Below are 10,821 nucleotides of genomic sequence, written 5' to 3'. Positions count from 1 at the left end.
AGAGAGACCCAGCTTCTCTCCTGCTTTGGCGGCTGCTGCTTGGGGTCACCTGTTGAGGCAGGCACACCGAGTCCTCACAGCCACGGTGTGGTTACGACGCCCGCTTTTCATAGGAGGAAACTGAGTCCTGAAGAGGTAAAGCAACTTGACCCCAGGCGGTCTCACTGGGGGGCCTGCGGGCGTATCCCCCAAACTGCAGGTGCCTCCCAGCGGAGTGCTAGATCTGTGCTGGATCAACACTGGCCGCAGAGTGCCTGGGCTCCGGCCAGACGGGCACCAGGAGCGAGAGGGCTTTGGCAGTGGCCCGGTCTGCTGGCTGGGGCCACTGCTCTCTGTGTTCTCACCACATTCGAGCCGTCCGGGCCAGGGCCCTACAGCATTTTGGCAGGGGGCCCGGACCGTGGTTATTAAATTCCTCATACTCCGATCTGCCCTCAAGGAACCAGCAGACCAAGCAGAGGCAATTATTGGAGGCTTTTGCAGAGGGAAGTCACTCCCGCCCCATGGGAAACCGGATGGGGTGGCTAAAGTCCCCTGATGGGGAATTAGGATCTGAGAGCTGCAGAAATGGTCTTGTTTAGCTCTCCAGAACCCTGACGTCAGGAGACGTTAGTAGGTGTTCGATGTGGGGGCATCGGCGAAGCTTGAGAAGCTGGGCTCATACGGACCTTCTCAGGGCCTTTAGTGGGCACTGGGACATGGAGGGGGTATGAGACACACAACATTCCTTAACAATATCTGTACTCTGAGTGCTTTCTTTCTTTGGAGAAGCACCTTAAAAAGGATGTTTTTTTGCCCCTCCAAAAAATATTATCAAGGGGCGCCTGGGTGGCTCAGCCGGTTAGGCGTCTGACTTCAGCTCAGGTCACCATCTCGCAGTTCTTGAGCTCGAGCCCACAGGGGGGGCTCTCTGCTGTCATCGCAGAGCCCGCTTCAGATCCTCTGTCTCCTTCTCTCTCGCTCTCTCCCTGCCCCTCCTTCAAGGCTCGCGCACGTTCTCTCAAAAGTAAAGAACAGTAAAAAATAGTATCGATAGATACCATTTACGGATCATTTATTTCACGTCAGGCACCACGCTATGGATGACATACGCATTATCTCATTAATTCTCAGAAACACCTATCAAGTGGGTACAGGTGTCGCTGCCATCTTCTAGGTAAGAACAGGCTCAGAGAGTAACACGCCAAGGTCGCGAGCCTGTACGTGTTAAAGCAGTGATCCAGACCCTTCTGTCCGATTCCTAGCATCTACCGTACCATTCGGCCCCGGAGAGGAGAACTTGCCACACCCCACACAGCCGGCAGGAGACCTTGCTGGGTCTGGATCCAGGGACACAGCCCTGAACTGGTTCCATCGGTTATAGGCCATGCTGTCCACCGTCGGCCCTGCTCACAGACGCTCGCCCCCACCCTGTAGGCGCCCAAGCAGGTTCCTTCCCCTGGGGCTGTGTTCGTACTGATGCAATCTGATCTCATCCATCTACCTACTAAATATGTATTGAAGGCCTACTATGGGCCGTGTCAGGCACTGTTTAAGGAGAGATTATTTACATATACACACACACTTGCATGGGTGATGCATATATGCATGCTATACGAAAGCTTCCTCCTAGTGACAGGGCTACCCAGAAACAGAGAGCATGTTAAAGAGATGGTGACAGTGGTGAGGTGTTTCTTTAAATAAGGAGGCCAGGGAAGGTCTCTCAGGTGTGTAAGCAGAGACCGATATGAAGCGAGGAGGTAATAATGTACTGCAGGCAGAGGGGAGAGCAGGTGCAAAGGCCCTGAGGTGGAAATGTCCCGTGTGTGTGTGTGTGTGTGTGTGTGTGCGCTTAAAGGACAGCAATCAAGCCCAGCCCGCCAGAGGGTAGAGCCTGGGGGTGGGAGGTGCTGGGCAGCAAGCAGGTCTGAGGAGTAAGGGGAGGAGGTGGAGAAGCGCCTTATATAGGCCAAGGAGAGGGTCTGGGCAATATCCTACGGGCAATGGAGAACTACAGAGAGTTTTGCGTGTTGGCCCGTTTTGAAGCTTTAAAAGGAAATCTGTGGTGTTGGGGGCTGGGTTGAGGGCTCGGTCTCAAATGCCATAGACCCTCCTTGGGCTCCTCTGGGTGGGACGTGGTGCAGGGACCTCCCAAGCCAGGGAGGTGCTGCAACTCTTCAAGCGGAAAGACCAGTGAAGGGCGAGGGTGCCGTGCCGCTGCGGTGGGTTTGTCCGGGCCTCGCAGGCTCAGGGCCCAGGCCGGGCAGGTCGGACGAGCGTGGCCTCCTGCCTTCAGTGGGTCTCCGTGGCCTGGCTCCACGGCCCCCGGAGCTCCCCTCTTTCCCGGTCCGGCTTCTCTGTGCCCTGCTTCCTCTGGCCCTGGAGCGCCTTGCCGGCAGGGCCCATCAGGTTCAGGTCTGGAGGGGGAGGTCAGTGAGGCCCCGCGGGGGAACTGGGGGGGACACGCCTCTCTCTGCTCGTGTGGCCAGTGACGCAGACACACTGGGAGCCCCGGGAGCCTCTTCGTTTGTGAGCCCTGCCCTAGTTAGCCCCGGTGCCGGGGACACAGGGCCAAGGAGGCGCCCTGAGGAGTGCCCACCATGTAGCTTGCTGGACAAAACTTTAGTCTTGCCAACTACCCTATGCAGGGGATAGTTACTCCTCTGCAGAAAGGTCATCTGCCTCAAGGTCAAGGGAGCCAGTAAACAGAGTCAGCCTGCGTTCTTTGAACTCTGCTAGGCACCTCGTATTCGCTGGGTCAGGACCGAACTACCTATTTGCTCTTCTCCCCTTGTCTGCCGTCAACAAATCGCACAAGGGCGTAGACGTCTTTACCACGCTAGGAGAAGCACAATAAAAAAAGGAGGGTTACGAGTGGGGGCCAGGGTATGGGGAGAGCAGAACCCTTGTGCGTCCTTGGAGGGAACGTAAGATAGTGCAGCCTCTTTGGAAAACAGTTTGGCAGTTCCTCAACAATTGCACAGGCCCCACAGGCCCCACCAGTTCTGCGAGATACGCGTGTGCCCAGGGGAATTAAAACCTTGGGTCTGCACAAAGCCTTGTCCACGAACGTTCACGGCAGCAGTATTCTTAAGAGCCCCCGGACGGAAGCAATCCGATGGCCATCGAGGACGAAGGGGTACATTCTAGAACGCGACGTTTCCCCGACCACAGAACACGATTCCACAGTAAGCGGGGATGAAGCCCGGATGCACGCTAGGACACGGGCGGGCCCTGCAAACACTGGGAAGTGACAGGAGCCAGGCACAAAAGGCCACCGGGTGTCTGATACCACTCACACGGAATGTCCAGAATAGGCAAATTCACCGACGAAAGGTAGATCAGCGGTTGCCCAGGGCTGGGGGCTCGCGTTTGGGACGGGGCATGAGAAGTGATTGCTAACGGGTGTGATGTCTTTCCTGAGGTGATGACAACGTTCCGGAATCGGCCGTTGCGAAAGTTGCGCAGCTCTGGATATATGAGAAGCCACGGGCTCGTGCGCTTCAGAAGGGTGAATTATCTCGACCAAAGTTATTAGAGAGAACTTGTGGGTCGTCCTTCTCCGAAGCTTGCAGGCTAAGCACGGAAGGATCCTTTGCAGGAAGCTCTGTCCCCCCCCACCCGCAGCCTCTCAGACACCAAAGCCTGGGCCTGGAATGCAGTGTGCCCACTCTCAGATCAGGCAGGAAGCCTGACTTATCTGTTCCTCTAGCGCACATTCCAGAAGCCTGACTCAGCCTCCAGCACTTTTAGTATTCCTGGGTCAACAAGGTCCCTCCGTCCCGAGTCGGAGGCCGAGTCGTGGGCCCCACGAACACCACCACCGGCCCGTACGGATTGATAAGCTTTCCGGAGGCCGCATGGTACCTTATCAGTTGGCCGACTCCGGGAAAATCCCAAACCTGTCTCCCTGGGAAGAGGGAACTATAGAAGCATTTGCTGGGAGCCTAAGTGCCGGGCCCAGTACGAGGTTCCTATTTAGTCTCGGGTGCCCTGGAGGTAGCGATCATCACCTCCATATTGCTTGCGGACCTCACTTGTGCGGCCAGACGAAATCACCCGTTCCTGCCCGCCAAGTGGCATTAGTTCCCTTCTTCCCCGGTGCGCCAGGCACTCAGCCAGCAGTCTGGATTATTCTGGGCCTCAGTGTCCTCGTCAGCAGAGGGGCACACACCCCGAATCTGCCACCAAGGTGGCGACTGAAGCACCTGCCTTTTTTTTTTTTTTAAATGTTTATTTACTTTTGAGAGAGTGTGAGTAGGGGGAGGGGCAGAGAGAGGGAGACACAGAATCGGAAGCGGGCTCCAGGCGCTGAGCTGTCAGCCCAGAGCCCGACGCGGGGCTCGAACTCGCGAACCTCGAGATCATGACCTGGGCGGAAGTCGGACGCTCAACCGACTGAGCCACCCAGGCGCCCCGAAGCACCTGGCTTTTAATTAACGCCAGTCCCGTGGAATTAACTGGCTGCTGTTGGCCAGGCAAAGGGAGAGCGGCTCTATGGCCAACCAGTGCGGCCTAGCTCGGAGAGAGCCCTCTGCTCTCCGGACGTGTGTGGTACCCCCTCAGCTCGCAGAGGTGTTCTGTGCTCCTCTGTCAGCACACCTCCCCCCCCACCCCCCCAGAGCTTTTCAAGGACAGTCCCCTGTCCCCTTCCCCCTGCAAGACCCTCCTTATCTCTACATTAAAAATCCTGAGGGCCGGAGTACCTGGGTGGCTCAGTCGGTTCAGCGTCCGACTTCGGCTCAGGTCATGACCTCACGGCTCAGAGGAGTTCGAGCCCCACACCGGGCTCTGTGCTGACAGCTCAGAGCCTGGAGCCTGCTTCGGATTCTGTCTCCCTCTCTCTCTGCCCCTCCCCTGCTCAAGCTCAGTCTCTCTCCCGCTCTCTCAAAAAGAAACATTAAAAAAAAAGGAAATCCCGAGGACAGAACTTTGTGGAAGCAGTGTTGGGGGCTGGAAGGGCGTTTGAGGGCCTGGTAACACTGGTCGCGGCCCTGGAATCCCCTGGAACCCCTGTGGCGGGCTGGCCAGGCTGGATGGGGTGGGGTGGGAAGCCCGCTCACAGGCCACCAGGGAGATTTCTCACCCAGCGGCCAAGGTCTTCTTTCTTGTCTGGTGCTGTGCCCCGCCCCCCACACCCACCCCGACCCCGGGCCCGGGGAGCCACCGCACAGGCTGGCCTCTCCCTCCCCCAAACAGGTGGCAACAAAACCACAAAGCACTCGTTTCCAAATCACGTATGGCTTCTTTGACCCCATCAAATAACTTTATTCACACAAACGTCCCTTAATTTACAAAGCCTCAGTCATTCATACACATTAGGGGGATCCACAGTGTTCAAGGAACTTAAATATAATGTATCATACCAACCCGAGTAAACCAAGTACAAAAAATAGTCATATAAAGTTGTTCACACGTAGGTCCTAGATTACCAGCTTCTGTGCAAAACAAGAAAATAAAGAAAAATAGATTTATCAACTAGTATTCGAAGCTAACTTTGTGCCTGGGCTACTTCGTGCCTCCCTCACCCCCAAGTCAGCCCCACATGAATGTGAAATCGCCCGCAAATGCTCCCCTGCTCTGCTGAAAGACGTCCCTGGGGCACGAAGGATTTCTTTACAATGTTCCTGAACATTCCTTTCCTCTTGTGGCCTCTCGCGGAAAGTGGGGACCCCCTCCCCCCTGGGGCAACCGACGGCAGCTGGATTCACTTCTCCATGGGTGGCCGTGGAGGAAACCCTCATATCCCTCCTGCTTTCCCTTCTGAGGGCATCGCTCTAGACAGGAGTCGAGTCCCTGCCCACCAAGCCCGGCGGGCAGGAGCAGAGACCGGCCCAGCGTCCCAAAGGCCTGGCCTCAGCCCCAAGCTTGGCTGTGGTCAGGCTGACCGGTTCCTAGGTGGCTCCAGTAGTGCTGTGTCTGTCTGGGGGCCACCGGACAGGCCAAAGAAGGGGAGAGGAGTTGGGGGAAGCAATCGCCCAGGAGCCCCTGGATGTGTTTTTGGGGGAAGGGGGGGGCGCGAGCAGGATCGAAGGTGAGAGGCGCACTTCGGGGGCAGGGCCGGAAGCCCAGGCAGCAAGGGGCAAGCTGAGGGCAGAGAGTTGGGGGGTCCCCTCCTTACGGGGTAGAGGCCCAACTCCTGCGGTTCCAACTTTCCACAAGAGACTCTGAGGCTGAAACCCAGACATCCAGCCTATTAAGATCCGTCTTCTAAAAAGGTGAACTGCGACAGCATAGAAAGAACGTTCCCACCATGCCAGCTCTACCTTTTCTTAGACTCAAGCAAAAAATAACCTAACACTGGTTTTCTAGGAGCCAGCTGATATGTCAAGGAGCAGAGAACCTTGGAGGAAGGGAATGGTCGAGGTGGGGAATGTCCAGGGGGCAAGAAGGCTGCGAGGAAGGTGGTGAGTGGGTAGTCTTAGCACCGCGGGGTCAGGGTGCGCGCCCGGCCGTCTCTGCCCTCATTTGCTCTGGGACCACCCCTGGCAGTGCCGTAAAGGAGGCCAGGCCCCGTCAGGAGGCAGATCTCCGCCAGCGTTGGGCACGTTTCTCCTCCAGCTGTAAACAGGGTATTTCTCAAGTAAACATTGAACACACTTCCTCGGAAGGGCAGCCGTCGGGGGCAAGCCACGTCCAGGTGGGAGGAAAGAATTCCCACCCTCCTGTCCTGATGCCTCTGGGAAGAGAGGAGGCTAAGGCCTGGTCCTCAGTCCCCGGTGCCCAGAAAGGGGTCAGACGGAGCCAGTCTTGAGCGAACAGATGGAGGCATCCTCCTGGCTAGAGGTAAGAGGGAGGGGACCTGCTGGGGGGGTGAGAGCCAGAGTCCAGTCGGTGGTTCTTTTGTCCTCAGCTAAAGGACACCCTATGCCTGGCCGCAACCCTCGGGGTGGGATGGGGCGAGGGGGCAGGGGGACCCTTCCTTCGTGGCTCTCTGTGGGCAGGAATGAGAGTGTGACAGACGGGCACGACATGGACACGGACAGGGAGAGGGATGCCGCGGGCTTCAGGCGGAGCCTGCAGGTCTGGTCAAGGGAGGGCAGTGGAATAAGGCACTATGATCTGTCTTGCTGAGTCCTCGAGCCGAGGGGGGAACTGAGCCCCACACCCACAGGGCTCAGGCCCAGAAGCTCCGTCCTCCGGGCTAACCTTTTCACAGATCCAAGAAGAGAATGACTGCTATTTTAAGGTCTGGAAACTCCTAGAAGTTGGACGGGCCTTCCGAAGGCGGTGGCATGGAGAATGAGGTGCCCCTGAGCTGCTGCGCAGGTGGAGAGGATGAAAAGGCAGGAAGCTGACGGGTGGGGGAGGGGGGAAGAGGGGGAGGTGGCCGAGGAAGAGGATGGGGCTCCTCGGGTCCAACCCTAAGCTGGTCCACTGGCCGCGGGCAGAGCCGGCGCTCTCTTCGGGGTGGAGAGGCAGGCACTTGGGGCTAACGAGCGGGCCATCCTGAGCCAGGGAAGGAGGCCCCGCCACCAAGCAAGGATCAGCTGAGTTCTGCGAGGGAAGGGCACGCAGAAGCCGGCTATCCCTACCAGGCCACCCGCCTTGTCCAAGGGCACAGACACCCTGGGACCTACAGGGGCTACTCTGATGCCAAGAGAAGTAACAAAGGGGGACCGCGGCAGCTCCGAGACCTCGCCCAGATGGAGGGAAGGGACCTGGGGAGAGAGGGGGAAAAGTCGAGCAAAAGGTAAATACCTTGTTAGGCCTGAGCCTTCCCAGGGACTTGAGGGCAGGGGCCGCAGGCAGGGAGGGCAGGGGCCGCAGGCAGGGAGGGCTGGGGTCGAGTTCGGGGACTGTTTTTCCCATCCGTTCACATACAGAGACAGCAGCCCCCCGAGGGGAAGTGGGGGCTGGGCGACAGGCAGAGAAGGGGAGTGTGCTGTAATTAGGGACACTGCGCTGCTCAACCCCGAGGCGCCCGAGAGGAGGAGACAGGAGGCAGGTGGGCACAACGGGTCTCACCAGGAAGGGAAGGGCCCGGCTCGCACCTGCAGCCCTGCTCCCAGCTGCCAACCACCTGCTCGGGGCGGGGGGGGGGGGGGGCCGTGGGGAGCAGTACGAAATGTGTTGCGGGTTGCAGTCTGGGGGGTGGCGTCGTGTGGGTCTCTCCCAAACTCCTGGGGCCAAAGGATGGCTGCTTTGGGGTCGGGGGGGACCCCCACCTTGGTCACACACCAACCCGAATGCCCTCCAACTACCTCCCCCTATCGATCCTATGCTGGTTTAGAGAGAACAGAAAACAAACGTGAGACAATTCCTTTCCCCTTCCCCCAACACCCTTTCCTGCTTGGCCGTTAGGGGGTGAAAAGCCTCTGAAGTGGCCCCAGCAGCTTCTGGGTGACAGGGACCACACAAGGCCAGTCCCCGTGCCCCTGCCAGGGTTCAGAAGCCCGAGAGGAGGGAGCTGCGAGAGCACTGCCAGAGAGCATGGGCGGCCAGACAGACCACAGCCCGAGCAGACACTGGTGGTGAGGTCCACGGGGTGGCGCTGGGGAAGCTTTAAGGTGGCAGGTCACAAACGGGCACCTGACAGCTGCAGGGGGTCTACCCTGTCCCCTTCTCTGCTCTCGGCAGGTCCCTTCTTTCCTCACCAGACACGCTTACGCTGAGTGGGGACACCTAACAGTAAGTCCCTAGGGGTGAGGAAGACGGCACCTGACCCTGTCTCCGGCCGTGATACCACAGGCCCACACGCGGGGCACACCCTTCACGGGGAGAGGACAGTGGCAGGCAGTTCAGGACACCCTGTTCTTATGGCAATGGTCACAACGGGATCTCAGGGACTCAGGCAGTCTCTGTGACAACGGGGACGTTTGGCGGGCACATGTGGGAAGGGGGGACGATCCAGGAGGCAGGAGGTGACGGGCGCTGACCTCACAGGAATGACAGCTGCCTGCGGAAGACCCGGCCGTGTCCCAGGTAGAGGTTTGGCACAATAGTTTTTTCCTGGGGGGGGTGGAGGGGGGGTCTTCCTCAGGGAGGGAGACCCGATAACAGAAAGGTAGGCTTGTCGAGCTGGGCGGGGCTGACACTCAACCACTAGGAAGCTGGGGGAGGGAGGAGAGGGGGGGAGTTACCTCCATCCCCCCACCTGCCCCCGCCGCCCGCGGACTCCCACCACTGCGTGTCCTGCGTGGCCCAGAGTTTCCAGAAGCCGAAAGAGAACAAACCCGCAGTTTGGACTTTCTTGAGTTCTCCTGGCCAAACCCTGTCTTCCTCTTCCAGGTGGTTCTTCGCCTCTGATCATTTCTAAGGCCCGAGGGCGAGCGAGGAGCAGCACGGCAGTGCCCGCGTCTGGTGGGGGACACGGAAGGACAGCCCGCAGGCCGCCTCCTGTCTTCACGCCCCCGTGGTGGGACCGACCCCCCGCCCCGCTCTGAGGAAGTGAGGTGTTGGAAGCAGAACCGGGGGGATGGGTAAAACCAAGAAGACAGAGGGAAAATAAAGGAACAAAACAAAATAGCTCCCTAACCCCTTATAAAAATTAAAAATGAAATTTACACATATGCTTTGTCCGTGTCGTTTCTCCACAGCATTAGTTTCTTGCTCTTCTGAAGTCTTAATCGTTTAAATTAAAAAAAAAAAAGAAAAAAAGAAAAAAGAAAAAAAAGGACAAAAAATGAAATAAGATTAAAAAAAAAAAAAATGAAGCGAAACTAAAAGGAGGGGGGAAATCCCAAACAAAAGCTTCACATTGTCGGAGATCCAGCTGTTGGGAGATCGCCAACCGACCAAGCCGCCGCCTGCATGCTCTGCCGTCCTCTGTGTGAGACGTGATGAGACTGTGGGTCCCGAGGATCAACCTGGAGGACAGAAGGCAGGGGATGAGTGGACCCAAGGCTGGGGATTTAGGCTCCAGCATCCGACCACAGGACGGCAGGACCTGTCATGTGCTGGGGGGCCGGGGAGGTTCCTATATTCTCCCCCTGCTAGGGAGTAAATCTAGTTATGCTATAAACCCGCCCTGCTGTAGGGACACATTATTCTTTCTTTTTAATTTTTTTTAAATGTTTATTTATTTTTGAGACCGAGAACGAGTGGGGGAGGGGCAGAGATGGGGAGACACAGAATCCGAAGCAGGCTCCAGGCTCTGAGCTGTCAGCACAGGGCCCGATGCGGGGCTCGAATTCGTCAACTGCGAGATCATGACCTGAGCCCAAGTCAGACGCTCAACCCGCTGAGCCACCCCGGCGCCCCGAGACACATTATTCTTTCTCACAGAGGGAAAATGAGGCACAGGTTAAATTACATGACTGACATCATGCACTGACCGAGGGGCAGGCCCTGGCCGGGAACCTAGGCTTGTGGGCTGCAGCTACAACTCCGATCACGAACTCCTTCCCTATGCTATTAGGAAGAGTTGCCACGGGACCCCAGCTGTCTGTCCCTGCAGGCCCTGGCCCACTGTCCTCCTCGCCCTGATTGTGCCTCGTGGCCATGCTCTCGAGTTGACTTACCCTATCTCACAGACAAGTGAGGTTCGGGTCCCTGAGAACCTGTATGAGGTCTGAGAACCTGTAGCGAAGCTCTCAGGTCTCCAGAGGATACAGCATCCCACAGCCACGGACGAACAGGGGTGACTCGGGGCCGTGGTTTAAGAATGAGGCTCTGGAGCCAGAACCTGCAGTGGTGAACAGGTCCTGCCACTTGACCATGGGGTAGATTTACGTCCTCCGCCCTGTGGTCCCATCGCCTGTACCAAATCGCAGGCTATGATGAGGACCAAATGAACGAATACACGTGACATTAGAAACAGTGCCTGGGGCGCCTGGGTGGCTCAGTCGGTTGAGTGTCCGACTTCGGCTCAGGTCATGATCTCGTGGTTTGTGGGTTTGG

The 10,821-nt window shown here is 57.7% G+C and overlaps 1 protein-coding gene across 2 annotated transcripts in view; it reads right to left on the bottom strand.

Annotated features, from left to right (window-relative positions):
* Positions 1 to 5,212: 5,212 nt before the first annotated feature.
* Positions 5,213 to 10,821, bottom strand: part of STK35 (serine/threonine kinase 35) — a 44,312-nt gene continuing 38,703 nt past the window's right edge. For both annotated transcript variants that reach the window (XM_047068344.1, XM_047068346.1), the window contains exon 4: positions 5,213 to 9,788. The gene's annotated coding sequence lies outside the window, so the exon portion shown is untranslated. The remainder of the gene's footprint in view (positions 9,789 to 10,821) is intronic.

The sequence above is a fragment of the Lynx rufus genome, unplaced genomic scaffold (genome assembly GCF_022079265.1).
Source record: "Lynx rufus isolate CCGP_SWC_20201006 ecotype Redwood Valley unplaced genomic scaffold, mLynRuf1.p SCAF_8, whole genome shotgun sequence".
Taxonomy (NCBI): Eukaryota; Metazoa; Chordata; class Mammalia; order Carnivora; family Felidae; genus Lynx; species Lynx rufus.
This window is presented reverse-complemented; position numbering and strand designations above follow the sequence as displayed.